We start from the raw sequence: 14,758 nt of genomic DNA on the forward strand, positions 1-14,758 counted from the left end.
TGACCCGGAAGAAAGATCCTGGAAAGCGTATTGGCCAATGGAATTATCCTGTTCAAAGGATTTCACCAGAAATGGCCAAATACCTCGGAAACTATCCAAAAATTCTAAACTTTTTATGATGTCAATGGATAGTGCTCTTCGTAAGCTTTCCATTGATATGTATGTTGACCCGGAAGAAAGATCCTGGAAAGCGTATTGGCCAATGGAATTATCCTGTTCAAAGGATTTCACCAGAAATGGCCAAATACCTCGGAAACTATCCAAAAATTCTAAACTTTTTATGATGTCAATGGATAGTGCTCTTCGTAAGCTTTCCATTGATATGTATGTTGACCCGGAAGAAAGATCCTGGAAAGCGTATTGGCCAATGGAATTATCCTGTTCAAAGGATTTCACCAGAAATGGTCAAATACCTCGGAAACTATCGAAAAATTCTAAACTTTTTATGATGTCAATGGATAGTGCTCTTCGTAAGCTTTCCATTGATATGTATGTTGACCCGGAAGAAAGATCCTGGAAAGCGTATTGGCTAATGGAATTATTCTGTTCAAAGGATTTCACCAGAAATGGCCAAATACCTCGGAAACTATCCAAAAATTCTAAACTTTTTATGATGTCAATGGATAGTGCTCTTCGTAAGCTTTCCATTGATATCTATGTTGACACGGAAGAAAGATCCTGAAAAGCGTATTGGCCAATGGAATTATCCTGTTCAAAGGATTTCACCAGAAATGGCCAAATACCTCGGAAACTATCCAAAAATTCTAAACTTTTTATGATGTCAATGGATAGTGCTCTTCGTAAGCTTTCCATTGATATGTATGTTGACCCGGAAGAAAGATCCTGGAAAGCGTATTGGCCAATGGAATTATCCTGTTCAAAGGATTTCACCAGAAATGGCCAAATACCTCGGAAACTATCCAAAAATTCTAAACTTTTTATGATGTCAATGGATAGTGCTCTTCGTAAGCTTTCCATTGATATCTATGTTGACCCGGAAGAAAGATCCTGGAAAGCGTATTGGCTAATGGAATTATTCTGTTCAAAGGATTTCACCAGAAATGGCCAAATACCTCGGAAACTATCCAAAAATTCTAAACTTTTTATGATGTCAATGGATAGTGCTCTTCGTAAGCTTTCCATTGATATATATGTTGACCCGGAAGAAAGATCCTGGAAAGCGTATTGGCTAATGGAATTATTCTGTTCAAAGGATTTCACCAGAAATGGCCAAATACCTCGGAAACTATCCAAAAATTCTAAACTTTTTATGATGTCAATGGATAGTGCTCTTCGTAAGCTTTCCATTGATATGTATGTTGATCCGGAAGAAAGATCCTGGAAAGCGTATTGGCCAATGGAATTATCCTGTTCAAAGGATTTCACCAGAAATGGCCAAATACCGCGGAAACTATCCAAAAATTCTAAACTTTTTATGATGTCAGTGGATAGTGCTCTTCATAAGCTTTCCATTGATATGTATGTTGACCCGGAAGAAAGATCCTGGAAAGCGTATTGGCCAATGGAATTATCCTGTTCAAAGGATTTCACCAGAAATGGCCAAATACCTCGGAAACTATCCAAAAATTCTAAACTTTTTATGATGTCAATGGATAGTGCTCTTCGTAAGCTTTCCATTGATATATATGTTGACCCGGAAGAAAGATCCTGGAAAGCGTATTGGCCAATGGAATTATCGTGTTCAAAGGATTTCACCAGAAATGGCCAAATACCTCGGAAACTATCCAAAAATTCTAAACTTTTTATGATGTCAATGGATAGTGCTCTTCGTAAGCTTTCCATTGATATGTATGTTGACCCGGAAGAAAGATCCTGGAAAGCGTATTGGCCAATGGAATTATCCTGTTCAAAGGATTTCACCAGAAATGGCCAAATACCTCGGAAACTATCCAAAAATTCTAAACTTTTTATGATGTCAATGGATAGTGCTCTTCGTAAGCTTTCCATTGATATGTATGTTGACCCGGAAGAAAGATCCTGGAAAGCGTATTGGCCAATGGAATTATCCTGTTCAAAGGATTTCACCAGAAATGGCCAAATACCGCGGAAACTATCCAAAAATTCTAAACTTTTTATGATGTCAGTGGATAGTGCTCTTCATAAGCTTTCCATTGATATGTATGTTGACCCGGAAGAAAGATCCTGGAAAGCGTATTGGCCAATGGAATTATCCTGTTCAAAGGATTTCACCAGAAATGGCCAAATACCTCGGAAACTATCCAAAAATTCTAAACTTTTTATGATGTCAATGGATAGTGCTCTTCGTAAGCTTTCCATTGATATGTATGTTGACCCGGAAGAAAGATCCTGGAAAGCGTATTGGCCAATGGAATTATCGTGTTCAAAGGATTTCACCAGAAATGGCCAAATACCTCGGAAACTATCCAAAAATTCTAAACTTTTTATGATGTCAATGGATAGTGCTCTTCGTAAGCTTTCCATTGATATGTATGTTGACCCGGAAGAAAGATCCTGGAAAGCGTATTGGCCAATGGAATTATCCTGTTCAAAGGATTTCACCAGAAATGGTCAAATACCTCGGAATCTATCCAAAAATTCTAAACTTTTTATGATGTCAATGGATAGTGCTCTTCGTAAGCTTTCCATTGATATGTATGTTGACCCGGAAGAAAGGTCCTGGAAAGCGTATTGGCCAATGGAATTATCCTGTTCAAAGGATTTCACCAGAAATGGCCAAATACCTCGGAAACTATCCAAAAATTCTAAACTTTTTATGATGTCAATGGATAGTGCTCTTCGTAAGCTTTCCATTGATATGTATGTTGACCCGGAAGAAAGATCCTGGAAGGCGTTGTGGGTTGAAAGTATGTCCTGCCACATACGATTGTGTTACAAGTTAATGGATGGTTGTAACCTTGTAGTCTTTGTAACAATAATTTATGATGTGTAGATATGGGTACTATTTGGCCATTTTATATAAAAAATTAATATAAATTAATATTTTTAAGGAAAAAACTATATTCGTTTGGCTCTGTTAACGTTAACAGAGCGCTGTTATTTTCTATGTTAAATTTGTGGTTTGTGTCTTCGCTAGTTAAATTCGGAATTTATCTTAACAGACCTGTTTTGTATCAAATTTCTGGTCTTTTGTATTATGTGCGCTATGGCATAACAGCAGGCAGTCAGCAAGGAGACCAACCAAATATAAAAAGGAGCAAAAGTAACGAAACAAAAATGAAATATGGACAGACAATGGCAATGGCAAAGGCAGAAAAAAATAATATAAGCCAGACAAAATTCTTAAAAAAAACCCAACCTCATGTTTAGATACGGTTTCAAATAACCGTATTCTTGTCGTTGTTATTATTCAATTTTTTTTCTCTAAAAATAAATAATAACTTGAATATACCGATCCATAAATAATGTATGGCTAATTATTTCTAAACTACACAAAAAGTGGAAGGCTCATTTATGTATGTGGCATCAACAAATGCTTAGTTTTTTTCTTTTATTTTTTAGAGAGGAGGGTGGAAAATTGATGATAATTTCAATATAAACAACAAAATAAATCAAAATTGCAGAATACAAGAGAAATGATTTTCTTGGCATATTAATGATTTTTTTTTTATAAAATGATGTAAGAGAGTTATAGTTTGATTGTCATGTCAATGTAATGGCTGAAAGGACAAGATAAATGTTTGTCCCTTATTAGATGTAAAAATTGTAAATATTTGAAGTTCAAATCTGAAAAAATGGTGTCTTTGTAAATTTGAAGTCAAACTAAGGTTAACTAAACATTACAAAGGAATTGGGACGACAGTTTCCTATATCCGTAGCTATGTTGAATATATATTTTCTTACGTACAAAAATATCGAAATGTCAAATTGTGGCCGAAACATGAAAAAGACAAAAAAGTGGATTTTTCTTTGATATTTTTGCGGAAAGCTAAATCAGTCCACTGAAAACTCGATACATCAGAACAATTGACTTTTTATACCCTCCACCATAGATAGTATGGAGGGTATATTAAGTTCTTCATTCCGTTTGCAACTCATCGAAATAATCATTTTACACCCAACAAAGTATATATATTCTTGATCAGCGTAAAATTCTAGCCCTGTCCGTCCGTCTGCCCGGCTGTTGTAAACACGCTACAGTCAAAACGAATTAAGATTTGAAGCTAAAATTTTGCACAGATCTGTCTTTTGTCTGCAGGTAGGTCAAGTTCGAAGATGGGCTATATCGGTCCACGATATCGTATAGCCCCATATAACGGTACACCCCGATATTCGGTATTTTGATGATTTTAGCCACATTTTTCAATGGAATTGTCTGAAATTCCACACAAGGAGTCAATTGTGAGCACTTTACCCCTTGAAAAAGAATTTTATATATAGGTCCACGATATCGTATATCACCCATATAACGGTAACCTACGATATTCGGTATTTTGATAATTTTAGTAACATTTTTCAATGGAATTGTCTGAAATTCCAAACAAGGATTCCCTTGTAAGTACTTTACCCCCTGAAAGAAAATTTGTCTATATAGGTTCACGATATCGTATATTCCCCATATATCTGAATCGTATTCACATTTACCCTGCAAAATTTAGTACCATTTAGGACTTTTTGTATACTTGTGGTACACATTTCCAGAAATACCCCTTTCAATACTTAAATTTCAATTCACCAAAAATCAAATTGTACAAATTTTTGTGTTATTTACGGGACTTACACTTGATGCACATTTCCAAAATAACTTCCTTATATCAAAACTACTTCCTAAACATGGTTTCCATACCAAATTTCTTACCTTCATGCAAATTTAGTTCACGTTGGTACTTTTGCTACACTTTTTAATCGAATTTCCATAAAACTTTTTGTTCAGCAATCCTACGCAACGTCAAATACCCTCTTCCATATTCATATTTCCTTTCTCTAAATAGTAAATTTAATGTTATTTGTTACTTTTCATACTTTCATCTAAGTTTTTCAAAATCCACCTCCAAATATCAACCTCCACCTTACAAAAGGGGTCTCAATACCAAATTTCAGACTTCCAGTTCTATCGCTTCTTCAAATACCAAGTTAGTATCATTTAGCACATTTTTAGTACATATTTTCAAAACCACCTTGAAATCTCAATTGTTATTTGAGGTCCTATAACATTGGGCGCCAATTTCATGTCATGGTATGGTGGGTGGGAAAATCCAAGTAGAGGGACAGAATTCGATTAGGTTTTGGGTTCCCCGATCAAATTTTTTTTAGAACCCATTATACGTAGCCTTAACTATACACAAAGAGTCTCAAATATTTTTCTCTATACATTGCAAAAATTTAAAAAAGAAGTTATACATTTAATGCAGGCCTATGGGTAACATGTAGAATTATTTGTACAAAATATGGGTCATGTCGGCATTGCCCCCATATAAGAGTTTACCCCGATTTTAAATATTTTTACATTTTAGCCATATTAATTTTTTTTATATTCCGGAAAATTTTGATAATTTGAGTTCCTAGTAATAAGAAACCATTCCTGCAAGAAAATGTCAATGTAGGACCCCGTTTAGCTATAACCCTAATCTAAAGCTAACCCCTGGTTTCAGCGATTTCAGAAGTCTTGGCCACATTTTTCAATTAATTTGGCCCTTATTCGAAATCTTGATTTTTAGGGGGCAGAAAACCTGCTCGCAAAAAACTTTCAATGTCAAAGGTCAAAGTTTCAGAGTACCGCCTATATAAAAGTACCTCCTGATTTTACCTATTTTGAGGACCTTGACTACATTTTCCAATATATTTGGCTAAGTATTTGTATTTAGGCTATTTTGGGGGTAGAGATCTTACAGAAAATTTTAAAAATAATAAAAATCTATCTCAAATTTTGGAAAGCATGTAGAAAAACACTTGAGGTTCTTTGTCTATGGGTAAGGCTATGTATAGTCCTTAAATAGACCTTAAAAATTTTGGCTTGAGAACTCGAAATCCTTTTGGGCTTTTGGTCTACTAAACGAATACTAATGACTCCACTTTGAATTTCTCACCACCCAGATTGGCTGTTTCACTGAGCAATCTCTAATCTACCAAATCTGATTTTTTAAATTTTTTTTCCCTGTACAATTAAGATTTTATATTGAATACATAAATTAATAATCTTTCAATTCAAAGCAAACCCTTTTCATGGTGTTCTCCCAACATTTTTTTGGAAATTTGAGCGCCTATAATCCTTAATCTGCCAAATCTGGATTTTCATATGGTTCACAATAGAATAAAGGATTATATCTCAAATGAAAAAATCCGAATTAAACGTTTTCCTAATATTTCAATCAATATGCAAAGACAACTCATCCTTTTTGTATGCTTTTACAATGAAAACTATTTTGAAAACAAATTTATCTATACAATAAAAATCAATAGATGTCTGCAAGCAAAAAATTCTTGCAAAAACAAATAATCCATTCAAACAACGGTATTCAGAGAAAAATTCCATTGCCAAAAAAACACCTGTATGAGAATTTAAACAACAACACCAACAAAAACACCCTCAGCTGCATAAATGATGATAGGCTAATCTTTAATCTATGCCATAAACAAAGGCTAGCATTTTCGGCAAAAACTGGTTAATCTGGGGGATTAAAATTTAAAAGGTTTATGGCATTAGGGACACTATTGTTCTGCCTAGGCTCATAATTTTCTCTAATTGTGTATGGGTGTGCGTGTGTGCCCTGTTTGTAGTTTTTAATGCCGTTATCCTTTCTGATTTCATTTTATGGTTTTAAAATATTAACACTTAAATAACCAAATTTTTCCTATTTGTTTTCTTTCCTTGCAGATTATAAATTTCCCTTGAATTTTTGCAGAAAAATTTCTCAGAGAGAAAAAAAAATACAAAAATGTAAGTATACACGCATACATTTATCAATAATTTTGCAAAAGAAAAAAAAACACTAGAATTATAACAAAGCAGATTAAGTCCCATTGAAACTGGAGAAACTTTCTCAAATTGAGACAATGTACCCTAAAAGTCATTACAAATTTTGCAAACCTTACTATCATTCCATACACTGGTCTGCCAGTGTTTTTTTTTTTTTTTTTGTCTTACACAAATATCAGGGATACAAATCCCCTTTGCACGCACATACAATGAAGTGAGTATTGTGTTTGAAAAAAAAAAAAATGGAAAAATACAAGAATTTTACTTAGTTTTGTTTACAAAGCATTTCAAAATGTTTATGGGTTGATAGCCAGGACAGGACAGGTGCAAAGTACATTTTACCAAGAACACCATATCAACGAGATCTGGGGGAATAGAATAGTGTGCGAATGTGTGCATTCTAGGTGAACATTTGCATAGATACAACAACAACAACAAAAACAAGAAAAAAATAAAAAAAGAGGAAGAAAAAACATTATATTAAAGTTCAGCAAAAAGTTAGAGTTATAAGGGCGACTTTTACACAAGGGCCTTAACTGGGTCTTTCAAAATTAAAATGTCATCAAAGTCTTCAGTAATATCAATAATATTATTGATAACAATACAATTATTATTTTGGTGGCAAATTTTAATCCTCAAGCGAGACAAAAAATTGGTCTTTTAGGTCCTTTTTTGAAAATTTCGTTAAAAACTCCATTTAAACGGGATCATAGCAAGTCAAAATATTCTAAAAAATTATTTGTCGTAAAATTCTGCTACGGGTCCTAGAAGACGTCAAAATTCTACATCTTACCTAAACGCCAGAAAATCATATAAAAACACATTTTTGGGTTAAACCTATACTTTATGTGAGTTTATGCTAAAATCTTTTACAGAATATCATTTTAGAGGGATGATGTCAAAGACAAAAATGTTCTTCATCAAATTTCAATATAAATCACCAACGAAAATATATTACTGTTTTCATTATATATTAGGAAAAAAATATTCACACGAATAATGTCTAAAAAAGAGAAATTATTTTCTAACTTTGTTTATTAATTTTGCCTTGGACTTAATTCGAATTGACGCCTAAAAGTAACATAAAATTTCATTTTAGGCAAAAGATGTTAAAAGAAGACATGTTATATACAAAATTTCACTAAAAAGTTTGAAATAAACCAGATATCTAGGTACAGGTGTTTTTTTATGACAACTGCATTCAAAATATATGTTCTAAAATGAAAGTTATGTCTTTTTTTAATGTAAATTTAACCCAATTTCAATCCAAGTCAAAATCTCCCTTTATACTTCATTTTTTGGGGAAGCTGTCAAAGGACGTAATATTTTACACAAAATTTCATTATAAATATCAGAAAAAGCATATATCTAGGTACAATAGTTTTTATGGAAATTACATTCAAAATGTATGTACTAAAAAAGAAAACTTTAACTTTGCTTTTTTAATATTAATTTAATCCTATTTCAATTCAAGTCAAAATCTCCCTTTATACTTAATTTTTTGGGGAAGATGTCAAAGGAAGAAATATTCTACACAAAATTTGATTATAAATCTCAGAGCAAATCATACATCTAGGTACAATGGTTTTTAAGAAAATTACATTCGCATTTTATGTACTAGAAGTGAAAATTACGTATTTGATTTTTTTAATGTTAATTTAACCCAATTTCAATCCAGGTCAAAATCTCCCTTTATACTTATTTTTTGGGGAAGCTGTCAAAGGAAGAAATATTCTACACAAAATTTGATTATAAATCTCAGAAGAAACTATATATCTAGGTGTAATACTTTTTATGAAAATTACATTTACAATTTATATACTACAAGTGAACATTTTGTATTTGCTTTTTCAACTGTTAATTTAACACGTTTCCAAACCAAGTCAAAATCTTCCCTTATACATCATTTTTAGGACAAGCTTTCAAAGAAAGAAATAATCTAGATCAAATTTCATTATGAGTCTCTGAACAAAATATATGTGTAAACTCAAGATATATCATGCAAAATATAATATGTTTTGGTACAAAAAAAAAAAAAACTTGGCAAATTTGGCACTTATTTCCGAATTCAATGAAAATCACATTAAAATTACTGTGGGTAACATCCAATCTGTCGTATCGAGAACTCCAAGTGGATTTCATTGGATTCAGTTTGTGGACCATAACCACAAAAGAAATTGGGGGTGTTCAAAAAAACAACTTTGTTTCGGGCAGTTGTTATAGACTAAACCCTACACAAAGGATGACCCATATGTAGCGCTACACTTGTCAAGTTTTGTTATAAAGATTTGAATTCTTTATATATAAAAAACCGTCGTGCTAGTTATACTATTTATAAATCAAGAAGGGCTTTACTGGTATTGGTGAGGAGGTAGCTTAGTGTGAAGAGGCGGTTGTAGAACTCTAGTACTTCCTTTTGTTACTAAAATTACTAAAAGGTGCCAAAAATTTTAACCATTGTATTGGTCAAACGAATAGAAAATTTGGAATAAAGATCGCTGATAGGACAGACGCTTTATTTTTTTTTTTCAGTTAATTATTTATTTATTATTTTTTTTGAAATTCGAACTAAAAGTGTGGTAGAAGTACGAAAAAGTACTATATTTGGTACCATTTGCTATTATGAGAACGGGTAGTGCCAAAATTAAGACATTTGAAATAATTATTACGTTGGGGAACTGGAGTTGATAAAAGGAGTTGGTTTTCGAAATGTGTACTAAGTGTAAGAACCGTACTAAATAGTACTTAATTTGGTATAATTTGGATTTGGGTGAAATTATGGAGCTGAAAATTTGAAATTTTGATATTGGTGTCACTGTTAGTGTCTCAGGTGGAGATTTGAAGGTAGGTTTTAAAATATTTACTAAAAAGTTCGAAAAGTACTAAACGCTACTAAATTTGGTATATGATGAAGATATAGAGCTGGAAACCTGAAATTTGGAATGAAGGTCACTTTTTGTTAGGTGGGGCTGAAAAATGAGGTGGATTTTAAAAAACGTACCAATAAATCCAAAACGTACTAAATGGCACTAAATTTCGGGAAAGGAATGAGCTGAAAATCGGAAATATAGAATGAAGGTCGCTTTTGGGGTGTACGATAAATGCATTAAAGGTTTTTATTGAATTTCAAATTACCCAAACGTGGGCCGATATACTCCATTTTCAAACCAACAATGGCAGATGCAACCACATATTTGTTGGCTGCTAAAAGTCCAAATTTGGCCACATAATTTAAGGCCCTTATCCTTCAAAATCCTACCCTGCGTAAGATACCAGCTTACATTTACAAATGTAGGGAGGATGTACATAAATCGTATTCGTATCAATGTCTGCAACACACTCTAACACATACACACACACCGATTCACATAAATTTTATATATGGCCTATTTCTGTAACTGGATGTCACAGTAATGGACCCATGATGCGAGCATCAAGTTCCATGCTTTATCAATTTACATACAAACACACACACACACACATATATAAACAAGGCCACATACAGACAATGCAGCAACCTTTGCTCTCAATCAGCCATCACCTACTGTAACTACAACAGACAGATAGAGAATCTTCCTTCTTTGGTTACACTCTCGATTTATAGACCCATTTAATGCATTTAAAATTGTTAAAGCGCATTTCAAGTAACCAATCTCCAGAGAGACAGCGGAGAAGAGAGGTGCAGTCGGTCTAGGTAAATGATAATGACAATGATGACCAAGACCGGTCAGGTGGGGCACAAAAGAGAAAATAATCACATTGAAAATGTTTCTTTGAATAACTAAAAGTAATGATGGTCATAATGTTGGGTAATGATGATACATGGATGGATGCAAGAAGCATGCATGCATGGATGGAAGGTTGGTTGATGGGTTGGATGGATGCATCATCATGCATAAAACCTACTAAACATATATCTTCTAAACACATGTGAGAGTCTAAGTTTATTTTAGCATTATTAGGGTGAGACATGAGTTTTTTCTTTGGGAGCTGTTTAATTCGATTGGAAACTTTTCAAGAAGATGATATAATTTATCTTTCCAGATCTTCTTGAGATATACAATGGACTATATGAGTTACAGTTGTACTTATTTTTTCAAAAAATCGAACAACTTTCTCTCTCCATCTCGCTCTCTATAAAGACCCAAGGCCCTACGAACCTATTTAGCATTTAAAAATATCGCAATATTATTTAATGCCAATTTTTTAGCCCCATTCCCTTATTCCCCAATGAAAAATGCATGAATGTATGAGTTAGGAAGGAGCGCGCCCACCATTCAACATGGGAGGATTCTTTGCAGAAAATCTCTTTCCCAAGTCTGAAAACTTTCAGCCTAGCAAACTATTAACCCCAAACCGCAGAAAATGAATAAACTTTCAAATTTTAATTTACACCCCTTACCCTAATATAAAAATCCTGTTTGTTAATTGTTATAGAGTTTCTTCTTCTTCTTCCTATTTTTCTTCGGTTGATAAAAGTGAGCATGTGTCTAAGTGTGTGTGTGTGTTTGTATAAAGTAAATTATGCCAACCAGGTAAAATGTATCAGGTGTCTGATGATGGTTTTTTCCTACCAACACACGTACCATCGTACACTTCAGTTACTACCGATTTCGGTACCTTTTCTTTTGGGGCTGTCTTTTTTCCCCTACTTCTGCTTTGTCTTCAGTAATTGGACCTTTAATTGAAATAAACCACAAATTGTATATGTCTACAAAATTTCTATGTAAGTAGACTCTTTAGGAATTAATTACACACTACTCTACTCAACGTACGAACGAACGACAAACGCTCATTACTGTCAGAGAAAAGAAAAGCAAAGAAAAAAGGAAAACCAAAAAATAAATTTGAAAGTAAAAGAAAACTTAGATGGAAACCCCAGAAATTTGTAATAGGAGTAACGATTTTTTTTTTTCTCTCTTGGTTTGTTGGTTGGTTGGCTTCAACAAAATTTAAAGTAAATTAAAGTTAAAATTGAATGTCACAACAGTTGTGGCTGGGTGAACTAAATGGAAGTACAGAAAAAATATGGAAGGCCTTTCCGAGTATAAAATTGAGGGGAAATTAATATAGGGAACACATAAGAGAGCGAGAGAGAAACATATTTCAAAACTTTACTAGAGAGACCTAAATGTCTTCAATAGAATACCTTCTCGTAAGAAGAACACAAGAGGTCTTCTCTTAAGAAGAAGATGTTTCTCTTAACAGGAAGAGGACTTCTTTTAAGAACAGGAGATCTTCTCTTAAGAAGAAGAGTTCTTCTCTTAAGAAGGGCAGAAGATGTCTTCTTGTACAGAAAAAAAAGAAGGTCTTCTACTATGGAATACCACGAGGTCTTCTTCCACAGAAGACCGCGAGGTCTTCTTCCACAGAAGACCACGAGGTCTTCTTCCACAGAAGACTACGAGGTCATCTTCCACAGAAGACTACGAGGTCTTCTTCCACAGAAGTCCACGAGGTCTTCTTCTACAGAAGTCCACGAGGTCTTCTTCTACAGAAGACCACGAGGTCTTCTTCTACAGAAGACCACGAGGTCTTCTTCCACAGAAGACCACAAGGTCTTCTTGCACAGAAGACCACAAGGTCTTCTTGCACAGAAGACCACAAGGTCTTCTTGCACAGAAGACCACAAGGTCTTCTTCCACAGAAGACCACAAGGTCTTCTTGCACAGAAGACCACAAGGTCTTCTTCCACAGAAGACCACGACGTCTTCTTCTTCAGAAGACCACGAGGTCTTCTTCCACAGAAGACCACAAGGTCTTCTTCCACAAAAGACCACAAGGTCTTCTTCCACAGAAGACCACGAGGTCCTCTTCCACAGAAGACCACAAGGTCTTCTTCCACAGAAGACCACAAGGTCTTCTTCCACAGAAGACCACAAGGTCTTCTTCCACAGAAGAACACGAGGTCTTCTTCCACAAAAGACCACGAGTCTTCTTCCATAGAAGACCACGAGGTCTTCTTCGATATTAGACGAAGAGGTCATCTTCCAAAAAAAAACCCTCCTCTTCTATAGAAGACTCCAAGGTCTTCTACTATAGAAGACCAAAGGTCTTCTACAATAAAATAATTATACGATAAAGGACCATACGGTCTTCTACCATTGAAGACCGTAGGGTCTTCTACCATAGAAAACCATGGGTCTTATAGGTCTTTTTCTATAGAAAACTACAGGGTTTTTTGTTATAAAAGACCTTTTTCTATAGAAAACCACGAGGTATTCTTCTATAAAAAAAACTACGGGGTTTTGTATTATAAAATACCTTCTTCTATAGAATACCAACAAAAGTCTTCTTCTATAGAAGACCCGAAGAGGTCTTCATCGAAAGAAGACCGTAAGAGGTCTTCTTCGAAAGAAGATGGTAAGATGTCTTCATCGATAGAAGGCTGAAAAGATATTCTTCAAAGAACAGAATAGGTATTTTCCTTTAGAAGACCAGAATTGGTCTTCTTCTATAGAATGGCAGAAGAGGTCTTCTATAGAAGACCAAAAGAGTTCTACTTCTTCCATAGAAGACGAGAAGAGTATTTCTTCTTCCATAGAGGACCACGAGGTCTTCTTTTTCTATAGAAGACAAGGAGGCCACAAGGTCTTCTGCTATAGGAGACCACAAGGTCTTCTACTATAGAAGACCACAAGGTCTTCTGCTATAGACGACAACAAGGTCTTCTGCTATAGACGACAACAAGGTCTTCCGCTATAGACGACTAACGGGTGGTCCATTTTAGAAGACCAAGAGGTCGCCATCAGATGGATGTTCGGAATCAATTGATTTCATTATTTCCATGTTTGACTCCCTAAACCCAACTTGGCAACCCTGCTGCACCTATAATAAAGAAACATACTACTTTTGTGATAATAAAATATTTTGCTGGCATTTTATGGACTTGTTCATTAAAAATTATTTGCTGTAGTTTCGTTTTTTTTTTGGTTGTTGTTCCTGTTGTTATATTAGCTTTGATGATCTTCCCTAATGCCACCATATACACCAAAGGCAAGCCGTGCAGCAGCAGCGAGTAAGGCTCACTCAAACAAATATTTTACATAATTAACATGTGAACTCATTAAAAACTTGTTGCAACTTCATAAACAAGATAAAAATTAAACTACGCTGATGACGATGACGACGACGACACGAAATACAGGAAAGAAACAGCCAAGGCAAAAAAATGAAACTGCATTCTAAACTTTTCACAGCAAACACACACGAATACACTCGGAGAGAGGGCACATGGTTACAAAAATGTAGGTTTGCCTATAAAACGTTTATAAGAAAATATTCCAAAGACATACGGTTTGCATGTATGCTGGCTGGATGACTGGCTCTGCTGACACGTATGGCCAAAGAAAAAAAGAAGGAAAAAAACGACAAAAACTTAAAGAGGAAGTGAGACTTTACGCCTCATATGCTGTCAATCGTTTGCCCTCTAGAGTATTTAAACATTGCCTGACTGGTGCCGTGCTTACTTGCCATGATGATGATGATGCACACCTTACCTCTTGGTGAGTGTTTTTTTTTTCGTTACTTCTTCCTGGCCACAGAAGGCGATGAGGTCGCAAACATAGACAACTTTGCGATCACCAACTGCAAAGAAAGGAAAAACAGAAAAAAATGAATACCCATTTGCAGCTGTTTCACAAGGCAACATGGAATAGCAACACTGCCAGCAACAACTGACAACATTGTCGACGCTTTGCCGTTGTCATCGTCATGCAAGTGTTTAACTGCGTTGCTGAAATGTTTATTGCACCCTACAATGAACCGCCAATGAATGCATCGCCGGAACAAAACTTCTGTGTGTGTGACAATGTTGGCTAGATTGCCATACGACCGAACGAA

The 14,758-nt window shown here is 34.7% G+C and overlaps 1 protein-coding gene and 1 long non-coding RNA gene across 3 annotated transcripts in view; one reads left to right on the forward strand and one right to left on the reverse strand.

Moving 5' to 3' along the window:
• The window catches only part of LOC101894816 (AF4/FMR2 family member lilli), an 84,996-nt gene that overhangs the window by 26,961 nt on the left and 43,277 nt on the right, over positions 1-14,758 (forward strand). The window contains exon 2 of the mRNA XM_059119216.1: positions 6,815-6,877. The gene's annotated coding sequence lies outside the window, so the exon portion shown is untranslated. The remainder of the gene's footprint in view (positions 1-6,814; positions 6,878-14,758) is intronic.
• LOC131801113 (uncharacterized) overlaps positions 1-14,758 on the reverse strand; it is a 153,490-nt gene that overhangs the window by 26,943 nt on the left and 111,789 nt on the right. Inside the window, exon 3 of one of the 2 annotated variants that reach the window (XR_009341704.1) lies at positions 14,416-14,503. The exons of the other annotated variant lie outside the window; for it this stretch is intronic. This is a non-coding gene — a long non-coding RNA (uncharacterized LOC131801113). The remainder of the gene's footprint in view (positions 1-14,415; positions 14,504-14,758) is intronic. 2 annotated transcript variants of the gene reach the window in all.

The sequence above is a fragment of the Musca domestica genome, unplaced genomic scaffold (genome assembly GCF_030504385.1).
Source record: "Musca domestica strain aabys unplaced genomic scaffold, Musca_domestica.polishedcontigs.V.1.1 14, whole genome shotgun sequence".
In the NCBI taxonomy this organism is placed as follows: Eukaryota; Metazoa; Arthropoda; class Insecta; order Diptera; family Muscidae; genus Musca; species Musca domestica.